Genomic DNA, 12,552 nt, shown 5'->3' on the forward strand with positions numbered 1-12,552 from the left:
TGGAGATAAGTTACCCAAAATAAACTTTCCTGCATCTTACGTTTGCTTAATTAGGTCTGCCAACAAGGTCCTGATGGAATAATAAATAAAAGTAGTGACCATTACTTAGAAAGAAGTAAAGCTAAAGAGGGCAAGGCATGGAATATTGACTAAATGAGGAAGTTATTCTGCAGTGAAACCTCTGTTTCATAACTGCCAGGGAACTTGAAATGGGAACTATAAGAGGTATAAGATAACTCATCTTTGTAGAAACATTTGGCTTCAAACTATTGTGGTTTGACTTTGAATTTTTGCCTAGATTATCTTGTAATTCTGTTTTTTTTTTTTTTTGTTTGCAAAATAGGAATAATGATGGTTATCATGATGATGACTGAAAAAACTTTTGCAAGGATTAAGAAACCTAATGGAGTCCCTTGCACATAATAGGACCCTAAAGCAATGTATGGTGGCTTCTGTGAGTGCTAGGCATTATGCCCTATGAGTTCTACTATGCACTAGGCATTTTAGTATACGTTATCTGATAGTGTTCTCAACATCACTTTTAATAGGTATTATGAAAACCAGGATACAGTCAAACAAATGTCCTCAGAGAGTTAGGTAAATGCTCAGATTCCATATTTAGTAAATGGCAGACCTAGATCTTAAAGACTGGATGGCCTGGCAACAAAAGGTGTAATAATTCCATTATACCATGCTCCTTCACAAACATGTGACAATTTGAGCGCAAATTTTTTTTCCCTTTTCATTTTGTCTAGGACTAGCCTTGACTCTAGCTTTTGAGCTTTCACTTACCTTTGAGAGAATGTAGATGTCATTTGTGAATGCACCTATATATATATATATTTATTTTTAACTCTCCTGACCACCATTGTACCAAATGGTAAATGGACCTTGAGAAGTAGGTCAGTTAAAAATTTTGCTGTATATTTGTTTGATTTTGGTTTTTGTTACATTTGGTTTTGTTTGGTATAACTCTGTATAAACCTAGAAAAATGTCAGTTAGAAATGGTTTCTCTGTCCTGAGCTTAGAGCAAGAGTTCTTAAAGTGCAATCCCAGATCAGCAGCATTTCATCACCTGGGAATTTGTGAGAGAAGCAAATTCTTGGACCATATACCCCGGACCTAATGAATCAGAAATTTGAAGGAGAAGAAGGTGGCTGGCAGGCAGCAGTCTATGTTTTAACAAGCCCTTTAGGCAATTCTAGAGGGTACTGTAGTTTGGGAACCACTGACCTAGGGCATAAGCAGCATGTAATTTAGCTTTTGATAACAGGTTACACTTATAGTGCATTGGTAATTTTTACCTTTCTTTTTTGCTAAGTATAATAAGAAATACTGGTTGTAAACAACTTCAGAATGTCATTTAAAAAATCCACTGACTTGCTTCTAATCAAGATATTGAATATTCTTACTATATCTGCTTTATTATTATTATTATTAATTTTCCCTAGGAAAAAGTCTTTTTTTTAATTATTATACTTTAAGTTCTAGAGTACATGTGCATAACATGCAGGTTTGTTATGTATACCTGTGCCTGTCTGTTGGTGTGCTGCACCATTACTCACATTTACATAGGTATGTTTCTCCTATCTCTCGCCTCCCCCAACCCCCCCCCAACCAAAACAGGCCCTATGTGTTCGAATGTTCCCTGCCCTGGTGTCCAACGTGTTCTCAATTGTTTCAATTTCCCCCTGTGAGTGAGAAACATGTGGTGTTTGGTTTCCTGTCCTTGTGAAAAGTTCTGCCTCAGAGATGGGTTTCCAGCTTCATCATACCCCTATAAGGACATAACTCATGCCATTTTTATGCTTGCATAGTAAAAAATTCCATGGAATGTTTGCCACCATTTTCCTTAATCCAGTCTATCATTGCATGGACATTTGGTTTTGGGTTCCAGTCTTTGCTATTGTGAATAGTGCCACCAATAACCATACTGTACATGTGCTCTTTATAGTACATGATTTAACTCCTTTGGTATATTACCCAGTATAGGATCACTGGGTCAAATGTAATTCTAGTTCTAGATCTTTGGAGAAATCTGCCATACTGTCCTCTATAGAAAAAACTACAATGGTTGAACCACCAAGTTTACACTCCCACCAACAGTTGTAAAAGCATCCCCTATTGTCTCTACATCCTCTCCCAGCACCTGTTTTCCTGACTTTTTAATGATCGCCCATTCTATGGCGGAGATGTATTCTCATTGGTGATTTTGATTCGCATTTCTCTAATAACCAGTGATGATGAGCATTTTTTATGTGTCCTGTTGGCTGCATGATGTCTTCTTTTGAGAAGAATGTCGTTCATTAGCCCTTTTGCCCCACTTTTTTGATGTGGTTGGTTTTTCTTGTAAATTTGTTTTGAGTTCTTTGTAGATTCTGGATATTACCCTTTGGTCCAATGGGGTATATTGGCAAACATTTTCTCCCATTCCTGATAGGTTTGGCCTTTCACTCCTGATGGTTGTTTTTCTTTTGCCGTGCAGAAGCTCTGTTTAGTCTTGATTAGATCCCATGGGTTTCGGTGCCATTGCTTTTTGTATTTTAGTCATGAAGTTCTTGCCCATCCCTATGTCCTGAATGGTATTACCTAGGTTTTCTTCTAGGGTTTTTATGGTTTTAGGGCTAAGATTTAAATCTTTAATCCATCTTGAATTAATTTTTGTATAAGGTGTAAGGAAGGGATCCAGTTTCAGCTTTCTACTTATGGCTAGCCAGTTTTCCCAGTACCATTTATTAAATAGGGAATCCTTTCCCCATTTCTTGTTTTGTCAGGTTTGTCAAAGATCAGATGGTTGTAGATGTGTGGTGTTATTTCTGAGGCCTCTGTTCTGTTCCATTGGCCTATCTCTCTGTTTTGGTACCAGTACCAAACAGGCTTTCTTCAGAGCTGTCACCCGGCTGTGATGAAACAACCATGACACTGACCCTAGACTAAGGTTTGAATTCTGCCTAAGTCACTCACTACCTCGGTTACCTTACATCATTTACTTGATTTCTCTCTTTCTAGTTTTTTTTTTTTTTTTTCCCCTGTAAAACGAGGAAGAGATTAGTAAAGTCTCCTTTGCATTACTGTGAGGATTGCCAAGGGTCTGGATCACAGTTGGTTCTCCCGTGGGAATCATTGCCATCATCGTCATTGCCTTGTGTGCCGCCTTCCTTCCGCCAGCTTCTGTGTCTTCGGTGACATCATAAAATCAGGGAAAGGGAAATCTGTAAACACTGGCCATTGAAGAATTTCTGAGAATTTCCACTCTGAATTCGCTTTCAGTTCAGTGTTATCGCCACCCTGTGGATTTCTTGGGTAATGAGACTCAGACCGGGAAGTGAAAACGGGGATTTTCAGCAAATCGGTTCCAGTAAATCTCAGCTGCTCTTGTGGGCGCCCTCTTTTGAGCACCGGAGGAATGAGCACAGTCCTTCATTCTTTTGGTTTTGCGAAGTTGTAGAGCTGCGTTCATAAGTGATATCATTAATTAATCTGCCCTTCTCCCTAGACCTTCCTCCTCCCCAATTTTCAATATAAAAACTGATTCCCAAATAGTTTTAATTTCAAAGCTGGTCAGTGGTAAATTTAGGAAAAGAATTTAAGGTCTCCTGACTTCCAATCAAACATAGTTCCCTCTTGCCCAAGTGGATAATAGATGTTTGTTTTACAATTAGCTGATTATTTCTCAGTATTTACTTTATAAGTAGTAATCAATTGACCAATTGGACTTATGGCACTGTGTTTACATGTGATCCTGCCCCTTTCTAGTTTATTTTCTGGAGGTTGTCAATCATCTTCCTTTAGAAGTATTTTCTGCCATTCTTTTTTGTGGAATTATTGGGTGATTGTCTAAAGGCCTGTCCCTATTTGCAGGGACTCCTTGAGAATTTCCACCTTTGTATATTTCTCATACTTCCTGAAATATCCCTTCATTTCTCAGAAACTGTGCAAATCTTATTTCCTCTAAGCCCAATTTAAGTCCTGCTCACTTTTGAGCCTTTTAGGCCATAGTAACTCTTGCTCTTCTTTCTGAGGCTCATATCACTGGCATATATGAATTATTTTAATGTCTTCATTGCATTACTAAGAGCACTCGAATTCCCAACACATATATGATTATGCTTATTTCTGGATCTATTGTGGGCATCCCTGCTTTCTCTTCCCCTTTCTATCATATTTCCATCTTTCCAAACAAACAGAAAAGAAAATCCATGGCCTATTTTAGGTAGTGGCAGATTATTGTGTTTTGTTTCTACAGGTGTTTACTTGTGGCATCCTGTTTCCTCATTGTGCATGTGTGTGCATGCTAAGTACGTGTGTGTGTTTAATTCCCTTATAACCTTCTGCTGTGAGGATTTTATCTATAAGTATTCCTTGGGATCTGTGTGCAAGTTGCTTTCCTCTACAGGAAAGGTTTTGCTTTGCTTCTTACATGCAAACTGAAGGTATCACTTTAAAACAAAATTTCAGGTTGAAGTTTTGGGGACTAAATGTTGCAAACATGTTTGAAGTCTGGCTTATGGTTATGAATTCTTAATGGCAATTATTTTCCCTCTCTCCTCTCATTTCCAAGGTTGAAACCTTTAATACATTTGTTGTTCCCTTTTTCTTGCCTTGTTTGTTTGCTTGTAGCTCTCCATCACAATCAGGGTATAGTTTTATTGTATCCCAGGTGCATGTGTGCTGGAGGAGTTTCTATGAATTAGTCTTCAATTTGACCGTTTTTTCATTAGTCCAACTTGAGTGTGGGCTTTGTGGCTGTCCTTTGTCCACATTGGCTACACCAATGAAAGCTCAGATTATCCTTGATTTACATATACCCTCAGGACAGGACCAAATTTTAGGCTTTACTTACTTCCCTGGATTTTTGCTTTGTCTTTATTTTTGTTAAATCTATGAACATTTCCTTTTATTTTTACCAGATCAGCCATGCATTTAGCCATATTTTTTCATGTTACAGCTAGAATCCTAAATTCTTTGAGTTGAGATACTTGTCCTTGAAGTACACAGTGATCACCCATTGAAAGTTTTAGACTAATTTTAGGATGAGTTTGTAAATTTCATGGAACAATTCTGTTAGGATTTTAGATTGGAATTTCACTAAATTTGGAGAATTCCAGGAGAATTAATATCTTCACAATACTCTTCCTTCTCATTCTTGAAAATAACTTATGATTCCACTTATTTATGTCATTATGTTCTTCAGTAATGTTTATGTTTTTTCCTTTGAAGATCTTACGCTGCGGGTTTGTAAACAGGGATTTTTTAACTTCCATTTTTTTATTTGTCACTGTTGTATAACTAGCTAATACTTACATAGTACTTACTATGTGGCAAAAATCATTTTAAATCCCTCAGTAATCTTTTACCTGATGAACTTGTTTATTGATTTAAATAGTCTGTCATTTGGTTTCTCTTGAATTTTCAATGAAGGCAACTATATTATCACTAGTCACTGACTCCTTTCTCATTTTCTTTTCAGTACCTGTGCTTTTCATATAATTATTCATTCATTTTTTCTTATTATTTGTCTATTTGGTGTCTTTCTTTAATGAGATTGTTCTGCACTGTGTGGTTGTCACTTTTGATTGCAGTTTTACATTTTCATTTGAGAATTCCTCTTCCCCTGCTTACGGTGTTCGAGTAGAGATGGTTAGAATCTGAAGGATAGAAATCTGACAGGATTGAATTGAGGAAGAAAATCTGGGCCCAAAGATAGAAATCAGATAAGATGGCTATGGGTGCGATTTGTTCTGTACATATATATGCAAACACACACATGCACATATATATAAAAGTATTGTCAAACCATTTGCAGTGGTAGCTCAACCTGATGGTTCAGAGTTTCCAGACAATACAAAATGTGTTGGGAAAATAGTGTTGAAAGACAGATACTTCCATCTTTCATGGAGCTTATATCAGAAGAGGAGTCAAATGTTAAAAAAAAAAAAAAAGATTGTACTAAAACAAAGTCATAATCATTGTACTAAGGACGTTAAAGCAATAAATCATTTGGCAATGTACTGCTCAAAAGAATCAAGTTTAATTCCTCTTCCCCTGCCTACAGTGTTCTAGTGGAGATGGCTGGAATCTATGAATGAAGATTTTTCTATTCCTTTTGGGTGTTGCCAAACACCTGGAACACTGTGCTACTTCTGTGACCCAGTTATTCATACTAATGTCTCCGGTCTAGAAGCAAATGCTACACTGTGCACTGCATGACTGTCTCTGTCTCTCTCTCTCTCTCTCTCTCTCTCTGTGTAAATGCTTATGTTTGCGTGGGGATGTGGAAACGGGGCCAACCTGCCTGACTGTTTTACATTCCATCTCTAAGCAGTCATCCGAAGGATGATTATCCTTGGCTCCATACTCCTCTTTATTTTCATTAATTGCAAGTTAGCAGAGTCTGCAGAATTCATCTCACTCATATCAGCCATCTTATCTGATTTCTAATTTCTATTTTTGTGCCCAGATTTTCTTCCTCAATTTGATCCTGTCAGATTTCTATCTTTTAGATACATATACATATATTTGGTTTTCTAGTGACATTTCCTTCTTTTGTTCCAACAGGGTTAAGACTTTGTTCTTTATTTTAAAATTCAATCTCAAAGATTAGTTGTGAGGCGAAATTTGTTGCATTTTTCCATCCTGCTTCATTGATGTAATTTTTACTAATACCTACTTATTAATTGTTTTCCTTATTCTTAGCTATCTTTTATTGACTGAACTGCTAGCACAACAACCAATAATAGAAGAAGTAATAAAATAATATTTGTATTCATCAACCTCTGATCAATGCATAGATCAGAGAAACAGTAATGTGAAAAAAATGAATAATGATCATAGGCTATTATATATTAACTGAAATCACTTTGCATTTCTCCAAAACGTTCATAAATCATATCACAAAATTCTCCCCACAAGGCTGGGACAATTGGTGTAATTTCAAGTAGAGAACAACAGATCCAAAGAGTAATTGAGATTCACACTATTAGAATGTAACAGAATGTCTCAATGCTCAGGGTAGCATGGCTGTTAAAAGCATGAGATGTGCAGCCAGACAGTCTGGGTTCATTTTTCATTCCAATTACCAACTAACTTGTGTTACCACTGCAAATTATTTCATTTCCCCCTCTCATAGTTTCTCATCTACAAAGTGTTATTAATTAGTACTTCCCTTAAAATATTAAAGATTAAATTGAAAGAGCTTAGAACCGTTTCCGGTGGTCAGGCACAAAGGCTCATAGCTGTAATCCAGCACTTTGGGAGGCCTAGGTGGGCAGATCACTTGAGGTCAGGAGTTTGAGACCAGCCTGGCTAACACAGTTAAACTCCATCTCTACTAAAAATACAAAAACTAGCCAGGTGTGGTGGTTGACTTGAACTCCTGGAATCAAGTTATCCACCCACCTAGGCCTCCCAAAGTGCTAGTTTATAGGTGGGAGCCAGCATGCCTGGCCACATATATGATTTGTATTAGTCCTTTTTCTCGCTACTGATAAAGACATACCCAAAACTGGGTAATACAGGAAAAGGGGTTTCATGCACTTGCAGTTCCACATGGCTCACAATCGTGGTAGAAGGTATGGAGTACTGTGTCACATCTTACATGGATGGTGGCAGGCAAAAAGAGCTTGTGCAGGGAAACTCCCCTTTTAAAACCCTCAGATCTCATGAGACTTATTCACTATCATGAGAACAGCATGTGAAAGACATGCCCCATGATTCAATTACCTTCCACCAGGTCTCTCTCACAGCATGTGGGAATTCAAGATAAGATTTGGGTGGGGACACAGCCAAACCATATCATTCCGCCCCAGCGCCTCCCAAATCTCATGCTCTCACATTTCAAAACCAATCACGTTTTCCCAAAAGTCCCCTGAAGTCTTAACTAATTTCAGCATTGACTCAGAAGTCCACAGTTCAAAGTCACATCTGAGACAAGGCAAGTCCCTTCCACCTATGAGCCTGTAAAATCAAAAGCTAGTTAGTTACTTCCTAGATACAATGGAGGTACAGGCATTGGGGAAATATAGCCATTCCAAATGGGAGAAATTGGCCAAACAAAGGGGCTACAGGCCCCATGCAACCCTGAAATCCAGAAGGGCAGTCAAATCTTAAAGCTCCAAAATGATCTCCTTTGACTCCATGTCTCACATCCAGGTCATGCTGATGCAAGAGGTGGGCTCCCATCACCTTGGGCAGCTCTGCCCCTGTGACTTTGCAGGGTATAGCCCAACTCCTGGCTGCTTTTATGGACTGGTGTTGTCTGCAGCTTTTCCAGGCACATGGAGCAAACTATCAGTAGATCTACCATTCTGGGGTCTGGAGGATGGTGGCCCTATTCTCACAGCTCCACTAGGTGGTGTCCCAGTAGGGACTTTTTGTGGGGGCTCTGACCCCACATTTCCCTTCCACACTGCCCTAGCAGAAGTCCTCCATGAGGGCCCAGACCCTACAGCTAACTTTTGCCTGGACATCCAGGAGTTTCCATACATCCTCTGAAATCTAGGTGGAGGTTCCCAAACCTTAATTCTGGATTTCTGTGCACCTGCAGGCTCGATACCACATGGAAGCTGCCAAGGCTTGGGGCTTCCACCCTCTGAAACAACAACCTGAGCTGTACCTTGGCCCCTTTTAGTCATGGCTGGAGTAGCTGGGATGCAGGGCACCAAGACCCTAGATTTCACACAGCAGAGGGACTCTGGGCCCGGCCCAGGAAACCAGTTTTTCTTTCTGAACCTCCTGGCCTGTGATCAGAAGGGCTGCAAAGGTCTCTGATATGCCCTGGAGACATTTTCCCTGTTGTCTTGGTGATTAACATTCGGCTCTTCATTGCTTTGCAAATTTATGTAGCTGGCTTGAATTTCTCCTCAACAAATGGGTTTTTCTTTTTTATCACATTGTCAGGCTGCACATTTTCCAAACGTTCATGCTCTGTTTCCTTTTTAAACTGAATGCCATTAACAGCACCCAAGTCACCTCTGGAATGCTTTGCTGCTTAGAAATTTCTTCTGCCACATACCCTAAATCATCCCTCTCAAGTTCAAAGTTCCACAAATCTGTAGGGCAGGAGCAAAATGCTGCCAATCTCTTTGCTAAAACATTATGAGAGTTCAGTTTTTTTTTTTTTTTTTTGCTCCAGTTCCTGACAAGTTTCTCATCTCCATCTGAGACCATCTCAGCCTGGATTTCATTGTCCATATCATTATCAGCATTTTGGTCAAAGCCATTCAACAAGTCTCTAGGGAGTTCCAGACTTTCCCGCATCTTCCTGTCTTTTTCTGAGCCCTCCAAACTGTTCCAACTGCTGGCTGTTACCCACTTCCAAAGCCACTTCCACATATTTGGGTATTTTTTCAGCAGCACCCCACTCCTGGTACAAATTTACTGTATTAGTTCGTTTTCATGCTGCTGATGAAGACATACCCGAGACTGGGTAATTTATACAGGAGAAAGGGTTTAGTAGACTTACAGTTCCACGTGCCTGGGGAGGTCTCACAGTCATGCAGAAGGCAAGGAGGAGCAAGTCGTGTCTTACATGGATGGTGGCAGGCAAAAAGAGCTTGTTTAGGGAAACTCCTCTTTTTAAAATCATCAGATCTCATGAGACTTATTAACTATCATAAGAACAGCATGGGAAAGACCTGCCCCCATGATTTAGTTACCTTCCACTGGGTCCGTCCTTCAACATGTGGGAATTCAAGATGAGATTTAGGTGAAGACATAGCCAAGCCATACCATGATTGAAACAGTTCTAAGCTCTTTCAGTGTAATATTTACTACCTTTTGAGGGCAGTACTATAATTAACAACATTTTGTAGATGAGAAACTAAGAGATGGGGAGATTAAATAATTGCAGTGGTAACACAAGTTAGAATAAAATTTGAACCCAGACTGATTACTAGACTAGTAGCCTGGTAATCCCAGCTACTTGAGAGGCTGAGGCAGGAGAATCACTTTAATCTGGGAGGTGGAGGTTTTAGTGCCAAGATTGCACACCTGCACTACATCCTGGGTGATAGAGCAAGACTGTCTCAAAAAATAAAATTATTTTAAAAAATCATATTACAGACACTCAATAATTGTAGTAGTTGTTATTATTATTGCTATAATTTTGTCCAGCAACTTTTACTGTATTATATTATTGTATGTATAGGGGTAAAACCCCACCCCCGATATTTAACCGTGAGTTCTTTTCTGTTTCCCTAAGTGTCTCGGCTGGTTTGAGAAATAAAGGGAGAGTACAAAAGAGAGAAACTTTAAAGCTGGTTGTCCAGAGGAGACATCACATGTCGGCAGGTTCTGTGATGCTCCCCGAGCTGTAAAACCAGCAAGTTTTTATTAGTGATTTTCAAAAGGGGAGGGAGTGCACGAATAGGGTGTGGGTCACAGAGATCACATACTTCACAAGGTAATAAAATATCACAAAGCAAGTGGAGGCAGGGCGAGATCACAGGACCACAGGATGGGGCGAAATTAAAATTGCTAATGAAGTTTTGGGCACGCATTGTCATTGATAACATCTTATCAGGAGACAGGGGTTGAGAGCAGACAACCTGTCTGACCAGAATTTATTAGGCGGGAATTTCCTCGTCCTAATAAGCCTGGGAGCGCTACAGGAGACCGGGGCTTATTTCATCCCTCCGGCTTCGACCTTAAAAGGTGGCCACCTCTAAGGGGCCATCTATAGACCTACCTTCAGGGTGCATCAGCGGTGTCATAGGACCGAGCCTCCTAGGTGGCGATCTCTGGTGCTGGTGCGTCAGGGCACTGTTCCTGCTAGAAAAGAATCTAGCGATATTTGCCTATCTTGCCATTTGAAAACGAGAGAGAAATATGGCTCTGTCCAATCCATAGCCACTGGCAGTCAGACTCAAGTCGTTATCTCCCTTGTTCCCTGAAGATTGCCTGTTATCTTCTTTTTTCACAATGCCCAGATTTCATATGATGTTCCACACACATGCTTACAGAGCAGATTTGTTCAAAGCAATCACGCAAAGGCGCTCCCGCAGAGGGACATTGGTATCCTGCCTCAGTTGATGAAGGGTAGATGGGATTAAGAGAGTAAGAATAACAGACAGGGCAGTGCGGGAAACGGCCAGCAAGGGGTATGGATGTGGTGGAAAATATAAGTGTCGCGATGGAATCTTCCGACAAGGATTTATGTCAGGAGATTAGCAGCAAAGACAACGGCGCTAGAAATTAGAAAAGTATTGAATTTGGGAGAGAACTAATAAACATCCGAGAAGTCTTCACCTTTACTGTTCTTCGCTGGTGAGGCATATGATATAAGAGAGAGGGCCATCCGATTTGGGGCCCGTGAGCTTTCCGCGAACAGTATGTTTTATGTTATTGATGCCACAATTTACATTTTAAATGTATCTAGTAACAAATCTATTATTGTTAATCCATATATCTATTATATAATATATACCTATTATATCCATATAATAGATATATATTAACAATTTATCCATTGTTATATCTATTAACAAATTATTGTACCTATAGTTTTGTATTTTATTATACTAGAGTTGAAGGCTATTTATGCACTACCATTATATTAGAGTATATGAATTTCACTATATTTTCCCTAAAGTGAGTTTTATTTTATTTTATTTATTTATTTAAAGTTAATAGACTCTGTTTCTTAGAGCAGTTTTAGATTTACAGAAAAATAGAACATAAAGTACAGAGTTCCTATGTATTCATCTCCCATCCCTACAGTTACCTTTATATTAACATCTTGTGTTGGTGTGGCACATTTGTTATAATTGATGAATCAATATGGACACACTATGTTATCTAAAGTTCCTATTTTATATTAGGATTCACTATGCATTGTAAAATTCTATGGGTCTTGCCAAATGCATAATGACTGCTTTAACTTTTATCCATCATAAGGACTAAGTGATATACAATTTTAGTAGAATGAACAGAAAAGAAATGAATATAATTAAAAATCAATTTGTGTAATAAAATGTTTTAAATTATGTGGATTGGTGCTGCATAATTTAATACATTTTTATTTGCACTGTAGCGTACTCATAAAAGTAGACTTATACAGTGAGTTATGTAGCTTTATATGTTTCTATGTTTATGGTTACAATTCTTTCCTTTCAGCTTTAAAAATTTTCTCTGGCGTTTCTTGTAAGGCAGGTGTAGTGGTGATGAACTACCATAGCTTTTGTTTGGGAAAATATTTCTCTCTCCTTTATATCTGAAGGGCAGTCTTAGTGAGCATAGTGGTCTCGGTTGCCACTTTTTTAAAATTTTAACTCTTTGAATAAATTATTCCACTGTATTCTGGATTCAGAGTTTCTGCTGATAAATTTGTTGAAAGTGTTTTTGGGGTTCCCCTATATGTGATATGTTACTTTTCTCTTTCTGCTTTCAAAATTTTCTTTTTGTCTTTGAATTTTGGTAATTTAATTATAATGTGTCTTGTGAAGATTTTTTAATATTGAGTCTATTTCGTTACTTTTGGCTTTATGAATCTAGACATTAATTTCTCTCTCCAGATTTGGGAAGATTTTTGCCATTATTTCTTTAAGTAAACT

Source organism: Rhinopithecus bieti, unplaced genomic scaffold (assembly GCF_001698545.2).
Source record: "Rhinopithecus bieti isolate Rb0 unplaced genomic scaffold, ASM169854v2 scaffold_22452, whole genome shotgun sequence".
NCBI lineage: Eukaryota > Metazoa > Chordata > Mammalia > Primates > Cercopithecidae > Rhinopithecus > Rhinopithecus bieti.